The sequence below is a fragment of the Eschrichtius robustus genome, chromosome X, assembly GCF_028021215.1.
Source record: "Eschrichtius robustus isolate mEscRob2 chromosome X, mEscRob2.pri, whole genome shotgun sequence".
Classification (NCBI taxonomy): Eukaryota; Metazoa; Chordata; class Mammalia; order Artiodactyla; family Eschrichtiidae; genus Eschrichtius; species Eschrichtius robustus.
Window position 1 is genome coordinate 47325374 of NC_090845.1, and position 20110 is coordinate 47345483.

The 20110-nt window shown below is 40.5% G+C and overlaps 1 pseudogene; it reads right to left on the reverse strand.

Moving 5' to 3' along the window:
* Positions 1-864: 864 nt before the first annotated feature.
* The window catches only part of LOC137756308 (centromere protein V-like protein 3), a 100589-nt pseudogene continuing 81343 nt past the window's right edge, over positions 865-20110 (reverse strand).

Consider the following 20110-nt stretch of genomic DNA (forward strand, 5'->3'; position numbering starts at 1 on the left):
CAGCAAGAAAATGACAAATTGAAAGAACTCCAGACCCTTTTACCCAAGTGCTAGAACACTGAAGATATTTATTGGAACTTTACTCCTATGAAATATTATTACCTTAGTGAAAAGCTGGAAAAAAACTAAACATCCATCAGAAGTTGGTTAAATAAGTTATGGAAGAGCCATATTTTAAAATTCTATGAAGCCATTAAGTGATGATGTTTATACATATCATTTGGCATGAAAAGACGCAGACCACCTATTGTTTGATAAAAATCTCCAGTATCAAGAAATTACTTATAAATTAATGCTGATTTTGTCATAAACAACATAGTAATACATATTTTCTACTTATTAAGTATTTATTTCTGAATACTTAACACATGTACAAGACAAGAATTTCAGAACATCAAACAGGGATACAGTACACAGATACCTCTCTCACTCTTCTGTCTCCCTGTCCCCCTACCCAGAGACAGATTCCAAAACAAAACCAAGCAAAATGACAGCATCATTTGAAAAATAAGCACAATGAGGTATGTAATACTAATAAATCTTAAACATAGTATATAAAAATACATTAAATAAACAATGTAGCTGAAAATAACACCTATGTCTAAGTAGCGAAAATGTGAGTGTCGACCTAAAACACACACAGGGATAAGCAATAGAAAACGTCCTAAAAATGTTTAGGAAACCGTCTGGATGTAGTGGTCCTACGTACCAGATGCAACTGCTAAAAACAATCCTGTTCACAATAGCGCCATAACCGTACAGTACATATGAACAATCGGCAAATGATTTGTGAGAACTGGGTGATGTAAAAGATGACTTGAAAAAGTAGAGCCACTACTTGTTGATTGGACTGGAAAATTATCATTATCGTTGTACCCAGACAAATGTGTGCTCAGGTTTTTTGTTTTTACTGTCATTATGAGCAAGTCCATTGGAAAACACTGGCAGGGCAGGAGTAGAAACTTGGCGCGACATCACGGGTTCACCAGTCCAGAAACAGACCTCTTTCACACACTGTCTTTGACAAGCACTGAGGTGGTTCCCTCGTGTTTCAGGTGTGTTGCGGCCCAGTGCCTGCCCCTCTTCGGGAAGAGAGGCAGGGGCTCACTTGGTGGACTCACTCTGGACGGCTTTGTGCTCCTTCATGACCCCCTCCCCCACAATCGCCACTGTTGAGCTCCTCGACGACCACGCTGCGCACGGTGCTCGCGTCCAGGCAGTGCGTGCCCGCGTCCAGGAAGTGTGAGGCGACGCCGTAAACTCTGGGGTGAGAGACTAACGCGTGGAAACTCCGCACCCCGCACCTGCCGCAGAAGCTGTGCAGAGCTGGGTGGGTGCGGGATCGGTACGTCATGATGCTCCTGGCGCCCAGGAAGAGCATGAAGCACGAGACTGGGACGAGGAAGTGTGGGTGCTGCTTCTTCCTGCACAGCCTGCAGCTGCAAACCAGAACTCACAGGTTTGCAGGGGCGAGGCTCAAATTTAACCGTGCGGCAGTGGTTCACCCCCAGTGTAGTTCACCAGGCCTGGGGACTCGAAGGTGTCCAACAAACTTGGCCGTATGCATGCAGCTGAGGCCTCACAGCTTCCCCAATGTCTCCAGTGCTCTGGCTGCACGCCCAGGTGTATCTCGTTGAGGGGGACACGGAGGGCGCCGGCAGCTTCGGGGCTTGCGGCACACCTTTGGAGCCCGCCTCCCGGGCCCGCCGCCACCAGCGCTTCTGCTGAATCCTTACCACATCCCACCTGGCCGCCGCTGGCCTCCTCCCCGCCGCGTGGCTCCCCACCCGGATTTGTATAGGTGGGCACCGCGTGTCCCTGACCGGATGGCTGCGCAGGCGGCGGCAGGGTCCCCGGTTTCCTTTCGGACCCGCGGCTGAATGTTCGCGCTGCTCCTCACTCTGCCCAAAGTGCCTGCAGCCTTCAAGTGTGTGCCCACCGCCCCTGGTTTCCTAGTAAGTTACTGAGCAGCCTCATTGCATCAGCCTGATTGACCACTTGTGCTGTGAAGAGACCCTTCCCTTGACCCTATGAAACAGCCTTTACTGGCCTGAAATTCTAGCTGAGCCTATCAGCTGCTCCTTCTTCTAACTACTGTTTTCTATTGTCGATGTAAATCAGCAGCCTAACCTTAAAATATTGAAACACTGAAAATACTGAAGACCTTTTAGCTAGCAGGCAGCAGCAGGCAGAATAGTTCAAAATAAGCATTGTTCACCTAGTAGAGTCAAACTGAGGCATACAAAAAGACTTTCAGGGATGAGAGTGTAGTGTGTGAGTAGTTGTGCTAAAGTTGGGAGTAGTAAAGGTGATGACCCACAGTACTGTGTTACAACACACCAGTGGATCCTAGAGAAACTGGATGTTAACCTCAATATAGGACGAAAAGTCACTTATTTAAATTCGTTCTCTAAGAACAGGAAGTAAAAGAAGAAACAATACATTAATTTGTCCATCTGTACCAAGAACAAATTAACAGCTCTGGGAAGCATAGATAGGAAGCTGAACTGTTCTCTGGAGATTGATGTGATCATTGGGCACGGCCAGAGGAGAGACCCCACAAAATGAACACAGATCCTATTCCCTGAGGTGTAACAGTTAAGCAGTGAGGAGTCTTCAAAAAATTGCTTCCTGAATTAAGTAGTGACATCTACACATATTGGCTGCAAGCAGAGATGCACAAATCCACCCGCAATCTAAATTCAGTCATTCTTAACATTTTGTCATATACACATATCTATATGCATGCATATATATGTAGTTTTTCAAAAACATTTTTAAGTAAGATACACACATCAGTGCCATTTCGTCTCTCAATACTTCAGCACTCCTGTCCTAGGAATAAAGACATAATTTATAGCCACAATATCATTATCACACTTACAAGTCAATGATAATTTCCTAATTTCATCTAACTCCCAGTGTAATAGAGAAGAACTTTTGTATTCTATTACAAGTTAATCACTAAAGGGATGTTGCCTATAAAGCTTAAATTATACATAATGGCCCATCTCTGGGAACCCTGCCTCCCAGGTAATGAGTGTTAAGCTAAAATACTTTTGTTTAGCTCATAGGAAATGTCCTGACCAGGCCCACCTGTGAATGGCTGTACAAAGGAACAAATTAACACATCCCCTCTGGAGTCTGGCTGGAACCAGGGCTTTACCCCCTCCCCTTTTAGTATAAAAGAAGCCTGAATTTTAACTCAGGGAAGGTGTTTCTTTGGGACACTAGTCCACCATCTTCTTGGTCTGCTGGCTTTCTGAATAAAGCTGCTATTCTTTGCCCCACCCAACAACTCATCTCTCAATGTATTGGCCTGTCGTGCAGTGAGCAGCACAAGCTTGGACTCAGTAACACCAGTATATATTTTAAATTTCCAAATTGTTTCCTAAATGTGTTTTTAAAATTTCCCCCCTCAACACAGGATCTATTAAAAACCACACATTAAATTTGGTTATGAAAAAAAAAATTTGGTTATGTCTTTTTAGTCTGTTTAATCTAGAACAATCTCACCACCCATTTTTCTCTCCATGATACTGATTTTTTTTTAACAGACCAGGTCAGTTACCTGCTGATTTTACCTGATTGCTACCTTGTGATGTCATTTAGATTGTTCTTCTACCCAATATATTTCCTATACAGCTAAAACTCAGGGCTAAAGGTTTGATTAGATTCAAGTTACACATTTTGGCAAGTATGTTGTTTTGGCAGATGTTGTTGCATACATCATACTGCATCACATCAGAGGTTCATAATGTCAAGTTATCCCAGTAGTAATGACACTAAATGTTACTCTTCATTAAAATGATGATTGCCAGGTTTCTCTATTGTGAAGGTACAGTTTTTCCTTTGCAATAAACAAGTAATCTGAGAGGTGTTATTTTGACACTGTGTAACTATCTTGTTCCTTTCCAACCTTTTGCCTAATGGTTTAAGAATCCATTGATAACCTTTGATTGAACCAATTATTTTATTGTTAAATTACAAAATAGTGATTTTCTGATTCTAAATTTTCTTCTACTTTTATTAGCTTTCATTCATCCGTAAAGATGAGCTTTCTCTCATCAACTGCAGATGGACTATTTCTCCTTTAAAGGCAGGGTATGTACTTTATTCTTTACTCTGCAAACTGATAATTATAGGTAAAGAGTAGGAGTAATATTCTAATTCGAAAAGATACATGCACCCCAATGTCATAGCAGCACTATTAACAGTAGCCAAGACAAGGAAGCAACCTAAATGTCCATCGACAGATGAATGGGTAAACAAGATGTGGTGTATATATATACACAATAGAATTTTATTTGGCCATAAAAAAGAATGAAATAATGCCATTTGCAGCAACATGGATGGACCTAGAGATTATCATACTGAGTGAAGTAAGCTAGACAGAGAAAGACAAATATATGATATCACTTATATATAGAACCTAAAAAATAATACAAATAAACTTATTTACAAAACAGAAACAGACTCACAGACACAGAAAACAATCTTACGGTTACCAAAAGGGAAGGGGGAGGAGGGATAAATTAAGAGTTCGGGATTAACAGATACACACCACTATACATAAAATAAACAACAAGGATTTAGTGTATAGCACAGGGAACTATATTCAATATCTTGTAATAATCTATAATGGAAAAGAACCAGAAAATATGTATAAATGAATCACTTTGTTATACGCTGAAGCTAACACAATATTGTAAATCAACTATTCTTCAATAAAATAAAAATTTAAAAAGAGTAGCAGTAATAGTTATTTCCAATTACTGAAAATTATTCCCTCTCTCTATCTCTTTCTCTGTTTTCCTCTGGGTATTATTTTGGACTCATGGATTTTTATTTATTCAGTAATTTACAGTCAATTTTTTAAAGTTTAAATTGTCCCAACTTTGGCCCACGGGAACCCTTTCAAACAAGCTCCTTCCTGTATCCTTTTGCATTTACTCATTAATCTTTTTTTTTTTTAAACATCTTTATTGAAGTATAATTGCCTTACAATGGTGTGTTAGCTTCTGCTTTATAACAAAGTGAATCAGTTATACATATACAATATGTTCCCATATCTCTTCCCTCTTGCATCTCCCTCCCTCCCACCCTCCCCATCCCACCCCTCTAGGTGGTCACAAAGCACCGAGCTGATCTCCCTGTGCTATGCTGCTGCTTCCCACTAGCTATCTATTTTACATTTGGTAGTGTATATATGTCCATGACACTCTCTTACCCTGTCACATCTCACCCCACCCCCTCTCCATATCCTCAAGTCCATTCTCTAGTAGGTCTGTGTCTTATTCCCGTCTTGCCACTAGGTTCTTCATGACCTTCTTTTTTTTTTCTTAGATTCCATATATATGTGTTAGCATACTGTATTTGTTTTTCTCTTTCTGACTTACTTCACTCTGTATGACAGACTCTAGGTTCATCCACCTCACTACCAATAACTCAAATTCGTTTCTTTTTATGGCTGAGCAATATTCCATTGTATATATGTGCCACATCTTCTTTATCCATTCATCTGTCAATGGACAATTAGGTTGATTCCATGTCCTGGCTATTGTAAATAGAGCTGCAATCAACATTTTGGTACATGACTCTTTTTGACTTACGGTTTTCTCAGGGTATATGCCCAGTAGTGGGATTGCTGGGTCGTATGGTAGTTCTATTTGTAGTTTTTTAAGGAACCTCCATACTGTTCTCCATAGTGGCTGTATCAATTTACATTCCCACCAACAGTGCAAGAGTGTCCCCTTTTCTCCACACCCTCTCCAGCATTTATTGTTTCTAGATTTTTTGATGATGGCCATTCTGACCGGTGTGAGATGATATCTCATTGTAGTTTTGATTTGCATTTCTCTAATGATTAATGATGTTGAGCATTCTTTCATGTGTCTGTTGGCAATCTGTATATCTTCTTTGGAGAAATGTCTATTTAGGTCTTCTGCCCATTTTTGGATTGGGTTGTTGGTTTTTTTGTTATTGAGCTGCATGAGCTGCTTGTAAATCTTGGAGATTAATCCTTTGTCAGTTGCTTCATTTGCAAATATTTTCTCCCATTCTGAGGGTTGTCTTTTGGTCTTGTTTATGGTTTCCTTTGCTGTGCAAAAGCTTTTAAGTTTCATTAGGTCCCATTTGTTTATTTGTGTTCTTATTTCCATTTCTCTGGGAGCTGGGTCAAAAAGAATCTTGCTGTGATGTATGTCATAGAGTGTTCTGCCTATGTTTTCCTCTAAGAGTTTGATAGTGTCTGCCCTTACACTTAGGTCTTTAATCCATTTTGAGTTTATTTTTGTGCATGGTGTCAGGGAGTGTTCTAATTTCATACTTTTACATGTACCTGTCCAGTTTTCCCAGCACCACTTGTTGAAGAGGCTGTCTTTTCTCCACTGTATATGCTTGCCTCCTTTATCAAAGATAAGGTGACCATATGTGTGTGGGTTTATCTCTGGGCTTTCTATCCTGTTCCATTGATCTATATTTCTGTTTTTGTGCCAGTACCAAACTGTCTTGATTACTGAAGCTTTGTAATATAGTCTGAAGTCAGGGAGCCTGATTCCCCCAGCTCCATTTTTCATTCTCAAGATTGCTTTGGCTATTCGGGGTCTTTTGTGTTTCCATACAAATTGTGAAATTTTTTTGTGCTAGTTCTGTGAAAAATGCCAGTGGTAGTTTGATAGGGATTGCATTGAATCTGTAGATTGCTTTGGGTAGTAGAGTCATTTTCACAATGTTGATTCTTCCAATCCAGGAACATGGTATATCTCTCCATCTATTTGTATCATCTTTAATTCCTTTCATCAGTGTCTTACAATTTTCTGCATACAGGTCTTTTGTCTCCTTAGGTAGGTTTATTCCTAGGTATTTTATTCTTTTTGTTGCAATGGTAAACGGGAGTGTTTTCTTAATTTCACTTTCAGATTTTTCGTCATTAGTGTATAGAAATGCAAGAGATTTCTGTGCATTTATTTTGTATCCTGCTACTTTACCAAATTCATTGATTAGCTCTAGGAGTTTTCTGGTAGCATCTTTAGGATTCTCTATGTATACTATCATGTCATCTGCAAATAGTGACAGCTTTACTTCTTCTTTTCCAATTTGGATTCCTTTTATTTCTTTGTCTTCTCTGATTGCTGTGGCTAACACTTCCAAAACTATGTTGAATAATAGTGGTGAGAGTGGGCAACCTTGTCTTGTTCCTGATCTTAGTGGAAATGGTTTCAGTTTTTCACCATTGAGGACAATGTTGGCTGTGGGTTTGTCATATATGGCCTTTATTATGTTGAGGAAAGTTCCCTCTATGCCTACTTTCTGCAGGGCTTTTATCATAAATGGGTGTTGAATTTTGTCGAAAGCTTTCTCTGCATCTATTGAGATGATCATATGGTTTTTCTCCTTCAATTTGTTAATATGGTGTATCACATTGATTGATTTGCGTATATTGAAGAATCCTTGCATTCCTGGAATAAACCCCACTTGATCATGGTGTATGATCCTTTTAATGTGCTGTTGGATTCTGTTTGCTAGTATTTTGTTGAGGATTTTTGCATCTATGTTCATCAGTGATATTGGCCTGTAGTTTTCTTTCTTTGTGACATCTTTGTCTGGTTTTGGTATCAGGGTGATGGTGGCCTCGTAGAATGAGTTTGGGAGTGTTCCTCCCTGTGCAATATTTTGGAAGCGTTTGAGAAGGATAGGTGTTAGCTCGTCTCTAAATGTTTGATAGAATTCGCCTGTGAAGCCATCTGGTCCTGGGCTTTTGTTTGTTGGAAGGTTTTTAATCACAGTTTCAATTTCAGTGCTTGTGATTGGTCTGTTTATATTTTCTATTTCTTCCTGGTTCAGTCTTGGCAGTTTGTGCATTTCTAAGAATCTGTCCATTTCTTCCAGGTTGTTGTCCATTTGATTGACATAGAGTTGCTTGTAGTAATCTCTCATGATCTTTTGTATTTCTGCAGTGTCAGTGGTTACTTCTCCTTTTTCATTTCTAATTCTATTGATTTGAGTCTTCTCCCTTTTTCTCTTGATGAGTCTGGCTAATGGTTTATCAATTTTGTTTATCTTCTCAAAGAACTAGCTTTTAGTTTCATTGATTTTTGCTATTGTTTCCTTCATTTCTTTTTCATTTATTTCTAACCTGCTCTTTATGATTTCTTTCCTTCTGCTGGCTTTGGGGTTTTTTTGTTCTTCTTTCTCTAATTGCTTTAGGTGCAAGGTTAGGTTGTTTATTCGAGATGTTTCCTGTTTCTTGAGGTAGGCTTGTATTGCTATACACTTCCCTCTTAGCACTGCTTTTGCTGCGTCCCATAGGATTTGGGTCGTCGTATCACCATTGTCATTTGTTTCTAGCTATTTTTTGATTTCCCCTTTGATTTCTTCAGTGATCACTTCGTTATTAAGTAGTGTATTGTGTAGCCTCCATGTGTTTGTATTTTTTACAGATCTTTTCCTGTAATTGATATCTAGTCTCATAGCGTTGTGGTCGGAAAAGATACTTGATACGATTTCAATTTTCTTAAATTTACCAAGGCTTGATTTGTGACCCAAGGTATGATCTATCTGAGAAAAATGTGTATTCTGTTGTTTTTGGGTGGAATGTCCTATAAATATCAATTAAGTCCATATTGTTTAATGTATCATTTAAAGCTTGTGTTTCCTTATTTATTTTCATTTTGGATGATCTGTCCATTGGTGAAAGTGGGGTGTTAAAGTCCCCTACTATGATTGTGTTGCTGTCGATTTCCCCTTTTATGGCTGTTAGTATTTGCCTTATGTATTGAGGTGCTCCTATGTTGGGTGCATAAATATTTACAATTGTTATACCTTCCTCTTGGATCGATCCCTTGATCATTATATAGTGTCCTTCTTTGTCTCTTGTAATAGTCTTTATTTTAAAGTCTATTTTGTCTGATATGAGAATTGCTACTCCAGCTTTCTTTTGTTTTCCATTTGCATGGAATATCTTTTTCCATCCCCTCACTTTCAGTCTGTATGTGTCTCTAGGTCTGAAGTGGGTCTCTTGTAGACAGCATATATATGGGTCTTGTTTTTGTATCCATTCAGCCAGCCTGTGTCTTTTGGTGGGAGCATTTAATCCATTTACATTCAAGGTAATTATCGATATGTATGTTCCTATTCCCATTTTCTTAAATGTTTTGGGTTTGTTATTGTAGGTGTTTTCCTTCTCTTGTGTTTCTTGCCTAGAGAAGTTCCTCTAGCATTTGTTGTAAAGCTGGTTTGGTGGTGCTGAACTCTCTCAGCTTTTGCTTGTCTGTAAAGGTTTTAATTTCTCCATCGAATCTGAATGAGATCCTTGCTGGGTAGAGTAATCTTGGTTGTAGGTTTTTCTCCTTCATCACTTTAAGTATATCCTGCCACTCCCTTCTGGCTTGCAGAGTTTCTGCTGAAAGATCAGATGTTAACCTTATGGGGATTCCCTTGTGTGTTATTTGTTGTTTTTCGCTTGCTGCCTTTAATATGTTTTCCTTATTTTTAATTTTTGACAGTTTGATTAATATGTGTCTTGGTGTGTTTCTCCTTGGGTTTATCCTGTATGGGACTCTCTGTGCTTCCAGGACTTGATTAACTACTTCCTTTCCCATATTAGGGAAGTTTTCAACTATAATCTCTTCAAATATTTTCTCAGTCCCTTTCTTTTTCTCTTCTTCTTCTGGGACCCCTATAATTCGAATGTTGGTGCGTTTAATGATGTCCCAGAGGTCTCTGAGACTGTCCTCAGTTCTTTTCATTCTTTTTTCTTTATCCTGCTCTGTAGTAGTTATTTCCACCATTTTATCTTCCAGGTCACTTATCCTTTCTTCTGCCTCCGTTATTCTGCTATTGATCCCATCTAGAGTATTTTTAATTTCATTTATTGTGTTTTTCATCGTTGCTTGGTTCCTCTTTAGTTCTTCTATGTCCTTGTTAAATGTTTCTTGCATTTTGTCTATTCTATTTCCAAGATTTTGGATCATCCTTACTATCATTATTCTGAATTCTTTTTCAGGTAGACTACCTATTTCCTCTTCATTTGTTAAGTCTGGTGTGTTTTGACCCTGCTCCTTCATCTGCTGTGTGTTTTTCTGTCATCTCATTTTGCTTATCTTACTGTGTTTGCGGTCTCCTTTTCACAGACTGCAGGTTTGTAGTTCCCGTTGTTTTTGGTATCTGTCCCCAGTGGCTAAGGTTGGTTCAGTGGGTTGTGTAGGCTTCCTGGTGTAGGGAACTACTGCCTGAGCTCTGGTGGATGAGGCTGGATCTTGTCTTTCTGGTGGGCACGTCCACGTCTGGTGGTGTATTTTGGGGTGTCTGTGGCCTTATTATGATTTTAGGCAGCCTCTCTGCTAATGGATGGGGCTGTGTTCCTGTCTTGCTAGTTGTTTGGCATAGGGTGTTCAGCACTGTAGCTTGCTGGTCATTGAGTGATGCTGGGTCTTGATGTTGAGATGGAGATCTCTGAGAGATTTTTGCCGTTTGGTATTACGTGGAGCTGGGAGGTCTCTTGTTGACCAGTGTCCTGAAGTTGGCTCTCCCACCTCAGAGGCACGGCCCTGATGCCTGGCTGGAGCACCAAGAGCCTTTCGTCCACATGGCTCAGAGTAAAAGGGAGAAAAAATAGAAGGAAAGAAAGAAAGAGGCTATAATATAGTGAAGTAAAATAAAGCTATTGTAAAGCAAAGCTATACAGACAAAATGTCACCCAGAAGCATATACATATACACTCACAAAAAAAAGGAAAAGGGGAAAAATTAATATATCCTGCTCCCACAGTCCACCTCCTGAATTTGGGATGATTCATTGTCTATTCATGTATTCAACAGATGCAGGCACATGAAGTTGTTTGTGGAGTTTTAATCCGCTGCTTCTGAGGCTGCTGGGAGAGATTTCCCCTTCTCTTCTCTGTTCGCACATCTCCTGGGGTTCAGCTTTGGATTTGGACCCGCCTCTGCGTGTAGGTCGCCTGAGGGCGTCTGTTCCCCACCCAGACAGGACGGGGTTAAAGGAGCAGCTGCTTCGGGGGCTCTGGCTCACTCAGGCCGGGGGGAGGGAGCGGTACAGAGTAGGCGGGGCGAGCCTGCGGCTGCAGAGGCCGGCGTGACATTGCACCAGCCTGAGGCGCGCAGTGCGTTCTCCCGGGGAAGTTGTCCCCGGATCATGGGACCCTGGCAGTGGTGGGCTGCACAGGCTCCCAGGAGGGGTGGTGTGGAGAGTGACCTGTGCTCGCACACAGGCTTTTTGGAGGCGGCAGCAGCAGCCCCAGCGTCTCACGCCCGTCTCTGGGGTCCACGCTGATCGCCGCGGCTCGCGCCCGTCTCTGGAGTTCATTTTGGCGGCGCTCTGAATCCCCTCTCCTTGTGCGCAGTGAAACAAAGAGGCAAGAAAAAGTCTCTTGCCTCTTCGGCAGCTGCAGACCTTTTCCCGGTCTGCCTCCCAGCCAGCTGTGGTGCGCTAACCCCTTCAGGCTGTGTTCATGCCGCCAACCCCAGTCCTCTCCCTGGGTTCCAACCGAAGCTGAGCCTCAGCTCCCAGCCCCGCCCGCCCCAGCGGGTGAGCAGACAAGCCTCTCGGGCTGCTGAGTGCTGCTCGGTGCCGAGCCTCTGTGCGGGAATCTCTCCATTTTTTCCTCTGCGCCCCTGTTGCTCTGGGGTCCGCGCTGATAGTCGCGGCTCGCACCCGCCTCTGGAGCTCCTTTAAGCGGCACTCTGAATCCCCTCTCCTTGCGCACCAGGAAACAAAGAGGGAAGAAAAAGTCTCTTGCCTCCTCGGCAGCTGCCGACTTTTTCCCGGACTCCCTCCCGGCTAGCTGTGGTGCACTAACCCCTTCAGGCTGTGTTCACGCCACCAACCCCAGTCCTCTCCCTGCGATCCGACCGAAGCCCTAGCCTCAGCTCCCAGCCCCGCCCGCCCCAGCGGCTGAGCAGACAAGCCTCTCGGGCTGGTGAGTGCTGGTCGGCGCTGCTCCTCCGTGCGGGAATCTCTCCGCTTTGCCCTCCGCACCCCTGTGGCTGCGCTCTCCTCCGTGGCTCCGAAGCTTCCCCCCTCCGCCACCCGCAGTCTGCCCGCGAAGGGGCTCCTAGTGTGTGGAAATCTTTCCTCCTTCATGGCTCCCTCCCACTGGTGCAGGTCCCGTCCCTATTCTTTTGTCTCTGTTATTTCTTTTTTCTTTTGCCCTACCCAAGTACAGGGGGAGTTTCTTGCCTTTTGGGAGGTCTGACGTTTTCTGCCAGCGTTCAGTGGGTGTTCTGTAGGAGCAGTTCCACGTGTAGATGTATTTCTACTGTATCTGTGGGAAGGAAGGTGATCTCCGCGTCTTACTCTTCCACCATCTTCTCTCCTCCCCTCTACTCATTAATATTTGAGCACTTCCTTGTTTTCCAAATCAACTAGATGCCCCAGGCTCTCCTTGGACTTTTACTATCCTGGCCCTGGAATTACACATTTCTACAAAGAGCTCTGGTTTCTTTTAGTGGAGCATTGTATTCAGAACAATGCCTGGGTACATCATGACACACTTTTTATTACTGAACTTTTTATTGTGGTAATTGTGGATATGCATACAGTTGTAATATATAACATGGAAAGATTCCTTGTACCCTTTACCCAATTTCCCCCAATGATAGCATTTTGCAAAACTATAGTATAACAACTAGGATTTTTTTATTGAGAAATCCATCAGATTTCCCCAGTTTTATGTATACTCTCTTGTGTGTGTGTGTGTGTATTTATTGATAGTCCTGTAGTATAAGCCTGACAGTTGGCTTTTCTTTTTGTAATGCAAGTACCTGACTTAAGCTTTGATTGTCTAGGCATCCACTACAAAGGTGGCTATCTCAATAAACACAATTGCCACCTATGTGACTACATAAAGAACCTGGCTGAACCCCACAGTCACCCCAAACTCCTTTTAGAGATCTTGGATGATTTTTATAACTGACCGTTTGGGCCGCTTGTCTTTTTTTCTTCCTGACCTTTAAATTCCCACTCTTATGTTTTAAATTCACCAATATAAAGTGCAGACAAAAAAATGTTTCTTGCCATTTCAGTAAACAACAAATGTTGCCCACGACCAAGCCATCAGCCACTGCAACCAACCCCCCACCACCACCTCCGCAATGGTGCACACTGAGGGGAATTCAGGATGGAGAAAACCAGGATACTGACCCTAGATAGTTAAGATGCATATATATCTAAGGAAAAATTTCAGTGACCCCAGTTTCTTGCATCTTCCCCTACATAGAAAAACACTAAAATCAACTTGAGATGTCTGTTTTTGTGATTAGCAGTAATCTTCTGATGTTCAACTATATTTTTTTTTCAGCAAAAACTCCTATATATCCCGGCTCCTCGTTTACCTCTTCAGAACACTTCCTCAGAGTTGAGAGGCTGTCTCCCAGGCAATAGTCCTCAGTAAGTTCCCTGAGTAAAACATAACTCATGACTTTTAGGTTGTGTGTTTTTCTTCCGTCGACAAGAGGGATCCCATAAAACACAAGGCCCCCCACTCTAGACCTCTAAAAGCAGAACCCCAGATCTTGCCCTCTCTCTCTACCTGTGACCTTGCTGTGTGGCCCCAGGTGTGCTATGTCATTTCCAGGACCTGTAAGTAATAAACCTTTTTTTCAAAGTTTCTTGATGGTTATTGCTGCATGTGTCTTGTGATTATAATAAGAACCACAAGGGCCAGTCCAGCCACAACATTGATTATTGATAGGTTGAGACCAGCACAAAACAAGTTCTATGCAATTATATCACATATATAGGTAATTATCCCATCATCACAATTATTAACCACTGGTATGATAAATCTGTTTAATATTTCTAAATTTTGTCATTTCCAAAATTTGATATAAATGAAATCAAACAATATGTAGCTATTTGAGATTGGCTTTTATTCACTCAGCATAATACTCTGGGTAACGTCCAAGTTGTTGGGAGTATCAATAGTTCATTCTTTTTATTGCTGAGCAGTATTCCATGGTGTCTGTTTTATACAGTTTGTTTAAAAATTTACCTGTTGAAAGACATCTGGGATGTTTCCATTTTTTAGTTATCACAAATAAATCTTCTATGGACACTATGTACAAGTTTCTGTATGAACATAAGTTTTCTTTTCTTTAAGATAAAGAGTTCATTTGCTGGGGTGTATGGTAGTTGTATATTTAGTTTTATAAGAAACTGCCAAGCTACTTTCCAGAGTGGCTGTACAATTTTACAATTTTACCAGCAATGCATGTGATCCGATGATGTCTCCATATTCTCCCCAGTGTTTAGTGTTGTCATTAATTTTTATTTTAGCCATTCTGATAGGTGTGTAGTGATATCTCATTGTGGTTTTCACTTGCATCTTCCTCATGGTTAATGATATTGGACATCTTTTCATGTGCTTATATGCCATCTGTGTATCCTCATGTCTTTGTCCATTTTCTAATTGGGTTTGGTTGGGATATTTTTGTTGTGCATTTTTACTGTTGAGTTTTAAGAGTTATTTATATATTCTGGATAGTTTTTTGTTGGATATGTGGTTTACAAATATTTTCTTCTAGTCTGTTCTGATTTTTTCATCCTGTATACAATGTGCTTTGCAGAGCAAAAGTTTTGGATTTTCATGACATCCAATTTATCAATTTCTCTTTTATTGATCATGATTTGCTGTCAGGCCTCAGAACTCTTTGACCCTAAACCCCAAAGATTTTCTTAAGTTTTGTCCTCAAAGTTTTAAAGTTTTATATTTAAGTCTGTGATTTGCTTTAATTTTTATATGAAGTGTTAGGTTTAGGTTAAGGTTTCTTTTTTTTTTTTTGTCTATGGATGTCCAATGACTTCAGCACCATTTCTTTTTCTAAAACTATTTTATTTTATTTTATTAAAAATATTTTTTTATTTTTTAGCACCATTTCTTGAAAAGGTTATGGAAAAACTATCCTTCCTCTATTGAATTGTTCTTGCACCACTGTCAAAAACCAGATGAACATATTTGTGTGGGTCTATTTCTGGGTTCTCTATCCTGTTCTATTGATCTATGTGTCTATACCCACACTAATACCACACAGTATTAAGTATTGTAGCTATATAGTGTGGCTTCATATCAGATAGACTAATTCCTTGCACTTTATTCTTCTTTTTCAAGATGATTTATGCTATTCTAAGGCCTGTGCCTTTCCATACAATTTTTTTTTTTTTTTTTTGCCACACCACGCAGCATGCAGGATCTTACTTCCTCAACCAGGGGTCAAACCTGTGCCCCCTGCAGTAGGAGCACAGAGTCTTAACCGCTGGACCACCAGGCAACTCTTCCATACACATTTTTTTCTTCTCCAAAAAAAAGCCTGAGAATTAGGTGATTTATTTTCTTATTTTTATTTTTTTAGAACCTGGAGGGAGATGGCTTTTATTTTTTTTATACATCTTTATTGGAGTATAATTGCTTCACAATGCTGTGTTAGCTTCTGCTGTATAACAAAGTGGATCAGCCATATGCATACATATATCCCCATATCCCCTCCCTCTTGAACCTCCCTCCCACCCTCCCTGTCCCACCCCTCTAAGTCATTGCAAAGCATGGAGCTGATAAATAAGCTTCTCTATGTCTACAAAAACCTTGCTGGAATTTTGATACTGAATTGCATTAAACCTACAGATCAATTTGGGGAGAATTGATATCTTTACTATGTTGAGTCTTACAATTTCTGAACATGGTATGCCTCTCCATTTATTTAGTTATTCTTTGATTATTTTCATCAGTGTATTTTAATGTTCAGCATAAAAATACTGTACATGTTTTGTTAAATACATACCTAAGTATCTTAGTCTGTTTGGGCTGCCATGACAAATTACCATTGACTGGGTGGCTTAAACAACAGAAATTTATTTTCTCACAGTTCTGAATGCTGGAAGTCCAAGATCAGGATGTCAGCATGGTCAGGTTCTGGTTAGAGTTCTCTTCAAGTGCTTACATTGCATTTCCTCAGTGCATGCATGTGAAGGGGAAGGGGGAGATCTCTTCCTCTTCTTTTAAGGCCACGAATCTTACTGGATTAGGACTCTGACTTTTTGAACTCATTTAACCTTAATTACTTCCTAAAAGCCTTATCACCAAATACAGTCACATTGGGGCTTAGGGCTTCAACATATGAATTTGGGTGGGGACACAATTCAGGCCATAGAACTAAGTAATTCATTTTCTTTGGCGTAATTGTAAATGGTATTGTATTTTTAATTTGGTTTCCACAGGTTCATTGTCAGTATAAAGAAATGGGATAGATTTTAATGCATTGATCTTTTATACTGTGACATGGCTGACCTCACTTATAACTAAATAGTAGGACTTTTTGGTAGATTCCTTGGAATTTTACACATAGACCATCATGTCATCTGCAAATAGAGACAGTTTTATTTTTCCTTCTAATTTTTATAATTTTTTCTTTATCTTGCCTTATTGCACTACCTAGAATTCCAGTATTATGTTGAATAAAAGTGGCGAGGGCAAAAATCTTTGCCTCCTTTTCAATCTTAGAGGGAAAGCATTCAGTCTTTCTTCATTAACTATTTTGTTGGAAGTAGTTTTTTTGTAGATGATCTTTACCAAGTTCAGGTAATCATCCCCTCTATTCTTAACTTGCTTAGAGGTTTGGTTTTTCCCTCAGTTTTTTAAAAAGTTGAAATTTATTTGACATATAACTGTACATTTCAAGTGTACAACATGGTGATTTGATACATTTATATAATATAATATGACTGCCATTGTAGCAATAGTTAACACCTCTATACCATCACCTAATTATCATTTCTTTTTTGTGGTGGGAATAAATAAGATCTAGTCTCTTAGCAAGTTAGATGATTATAACACAATATTGTTGTCTATATTCACTACACTGTGTATTTAATCTCCAAAACTTATTTATCTACTAGTTGCAAGTTTGTACCCTTAAACAACATCTCTCTCATTCTCCCCACTACCCGACCCCTGATAACCAACATTTTACCCTATGTTTTTATGAGTTTGGCCTTTTTAGATTGCACATGTAAGTGACAGCATACAGCATTTGTCGTTGTCTGATTTATCTCACTTAGCATAATGTCCTCAAAGTCCATCCATGTTGTCACAAATGGCAGAATTTTCTTCTTTCTCATCACTGAATAATATTCCATTATGTATATAGCAGACACACATCTCACATCTTCTTTATCCATTCATCCATTGATGGATACCTAGGTTGTTTCCATATCTTGGCTATTGTGAATAATGCTACTACAAAGATGGGAGTACATATATCTCTTTGATATCCTGTTTTCATTTCCTTTGGGTATACAGCCAGAAATGGAATTGCTGGATCATATGGTAGTTCTATTTTTTAATTTTTTTGAGGATCCTCCAGTAGACAGAACTTAGAGCAGTGCATCTCGTTGTTCATTTGGCTTGAAGGAGAGATGGTCAGATATGTGATTATATCCCAATTCATGGGCTATGGCCAGAGGTTTGGCTGGATGGTCAGGGATTTAGAAAGAACATAGAAAATTGTTGACAAGGAAATTTGGGGAAGAGGTATGTGAATAGACCTCTCTGAATGGGCAAAAAATACAAAATTATTTGTGTCCCTTGTCAATGTCCTCTTAAGGGTGACCTCAGCAAAGGATGATTTTAATAATCCACTGACACATTCTCTAAATACCAGTCAGCCTCCTTCACCAGCCACACCACAATCCCTGTCATTGTTTATTGGGCTCATGAACAAAGTGACCATGGTGTGAGGGATGGACATTATGCATGGTCCCAGCCACATGCACATCCACTCACCAAGGTTGACCAGGCTGCAGCCACTGCTGAGTGCTCAATCTGCCAGAAGCAGAGACCAATGGTCCCCAATATGGCACCATTCCCTAGGGTGACCAGTCAGCCACCTGGTGGCAAGTTGATTAAATGGGACCCCTTCTATCATGGGAGGAGCAGTGTTTTGTTCTTACCAGAAGAGGTGCTTACTCTGGATATGGATTTACATTCCCTGCATGCTGTGCTTCTCCCAAAACTATCATATGTGGGCTTACAGAAGTACTTATCCACTGTCATGGTATTCTACATAACAATGCTTGTGCTTCTGATTAAGTTAGTAAGTTTATAGCAAATGAAGTGCAGCAATGGGCCCATGCTCGTGGAATTCACTGGTCTTACCATGTTTCACACCGTGCTGTTCTATTTTGATAGAACAGTGGAATGACTCAGTTACAACTCCAGCTAAGTGGCAATACGTTGCAGAGCTAAGGCAAGTTTCTCAAGAAGGCTGTATATGCTCTGAATAAGAGTCCAATATGTGGTGCTATTTATCCCATAGCCAGGATTCATGGGTTCAGGAATAAGGGGGTGGAAATGGGAGTGGCAACACACATTGTTACCCCTAGTGACCCACTAGTAAAATTTTTGCTTCCTGTTCCTGTGACCTTATGCTCAGCTGGCCTAAAGGCCTTAGTTCCAAAGGGAAGAATGCTTCCACCAGGAGACCCAACAATGATTCCTCTGACCTGTAAGTTAAGACTGCTGCCACCACTTTGATCTTTTTGTGCTTCTGAATCAATGTAAAGAAGGGAGTTACTGTGCTGGCTGGGCTGATCCTGACTACCAAGGGGACATTGGACCACTACTCTATAACGGAGGTAAGAAAGAGCATGTCTATTTTACATTTGGTAGTGTATATATGTCCATGCCACTCTCTCACTTCATCCCAGCTTACCCTTCCCCTTCCCCGTGTCCTCAAGTCCATTCTCTATATCTGCAACTTTAGTTAGTGGGAAGCAGCCGCATAGCACAGGGAGATCAGCTTGGTGCTTTGTGACCACCTAGAGGGGTGGGATAGGGAGGGTGGGAGGGAGACGCAAGAGGGAGGAGATATGGGGATATATGTTTATGTATAGCTGATTCACTTTGTTATACAGCAGAAACTAACACACCATTGTAAAGCAATTATACTCCAATAAAGATGTTAAAAAAAATAGCAAAAAAAAAGAAAAAGAAAAAGAAAAAGAAAGAGCATGTCTGCAACACAGGAGATCCTTTAGTATTTCCACACCCTGTGATTAAGGACAATGAAGAATTACAAAAACCCAATTCAGACAGGATTGCTAATGGCCCAGACCCTTCAGGAACAAAAGTTTGGGTCACCCCACCATGTAAATAACCATGACCAGCTGAGGTGTCTGCTGAAGGCATAGGGAATATGGAATGGGTAGTAGAAGAAGGAAGTTGCAAATACCAACTACAGCCATGTGACCAGTTACAGAAATGGGGACTGTAATTGTCATGAGTATTTTCTCCTTATTTTGTTATGAATATGTTTTTGTGTATATATACATAAAATAAGCATGTATCTTTTTTCTTTCCTTTCTTACCTGCTTATCATATGACACAAGATGTATTAACTTCATATGATAATATTTAAATGTTTTTAATTTTACATCATGGTATTTTTTTTTTTTGAGCAGAAACCAGTCTCATTTTATTTGGAAGACCAAGATCGTCATGGCCATAGTTCAGTGGAATGCTACCTAAACTCCATGGGTTTTGAGCAAAAAATCAGGACAGTTACACACTAAGTTTGAATTTGCCTACAGGGGAGAGCTTTTATATAAATGTATTCCAAACCGTCCTTCCCTCTACATGGGAGATCTGCTGGCTCTAGGGAATCTGGCTGGAATACCAAAAGCTGCTATAAAATGTATATTTTGTTGCCCCTTCTGATTATGTCTGGTTACTGCCATATGGTCTTATGAATTCACAGTTATTCTTAGAAAATATCCTTAGGGGTGTGGTAAAAATGCACAGGACAGAGAAATATAGGCAAATGAGAGTTTGGTTTTCAACCACAGATTCAACAATCTGGCCCTAAACAAGACTTCTGGCCTTACAACTAAATGCCTAGGAGTGGAGACAAGAAAACAACAGAAAAATGTAGCCAGATGTGTCATTATTACTCCTGGTAGCAAGCGTAACATGCCTATATTAGTTTCCTAGGGCTGCTATAACAAATTGTCACAAACTGGATGACTTGGAACAATAGAATTCCATTGTCCCACCATTCTGGAGGCTAGAAGTCTAAAATGAAGGTGTTAGGAGGGCCATGCT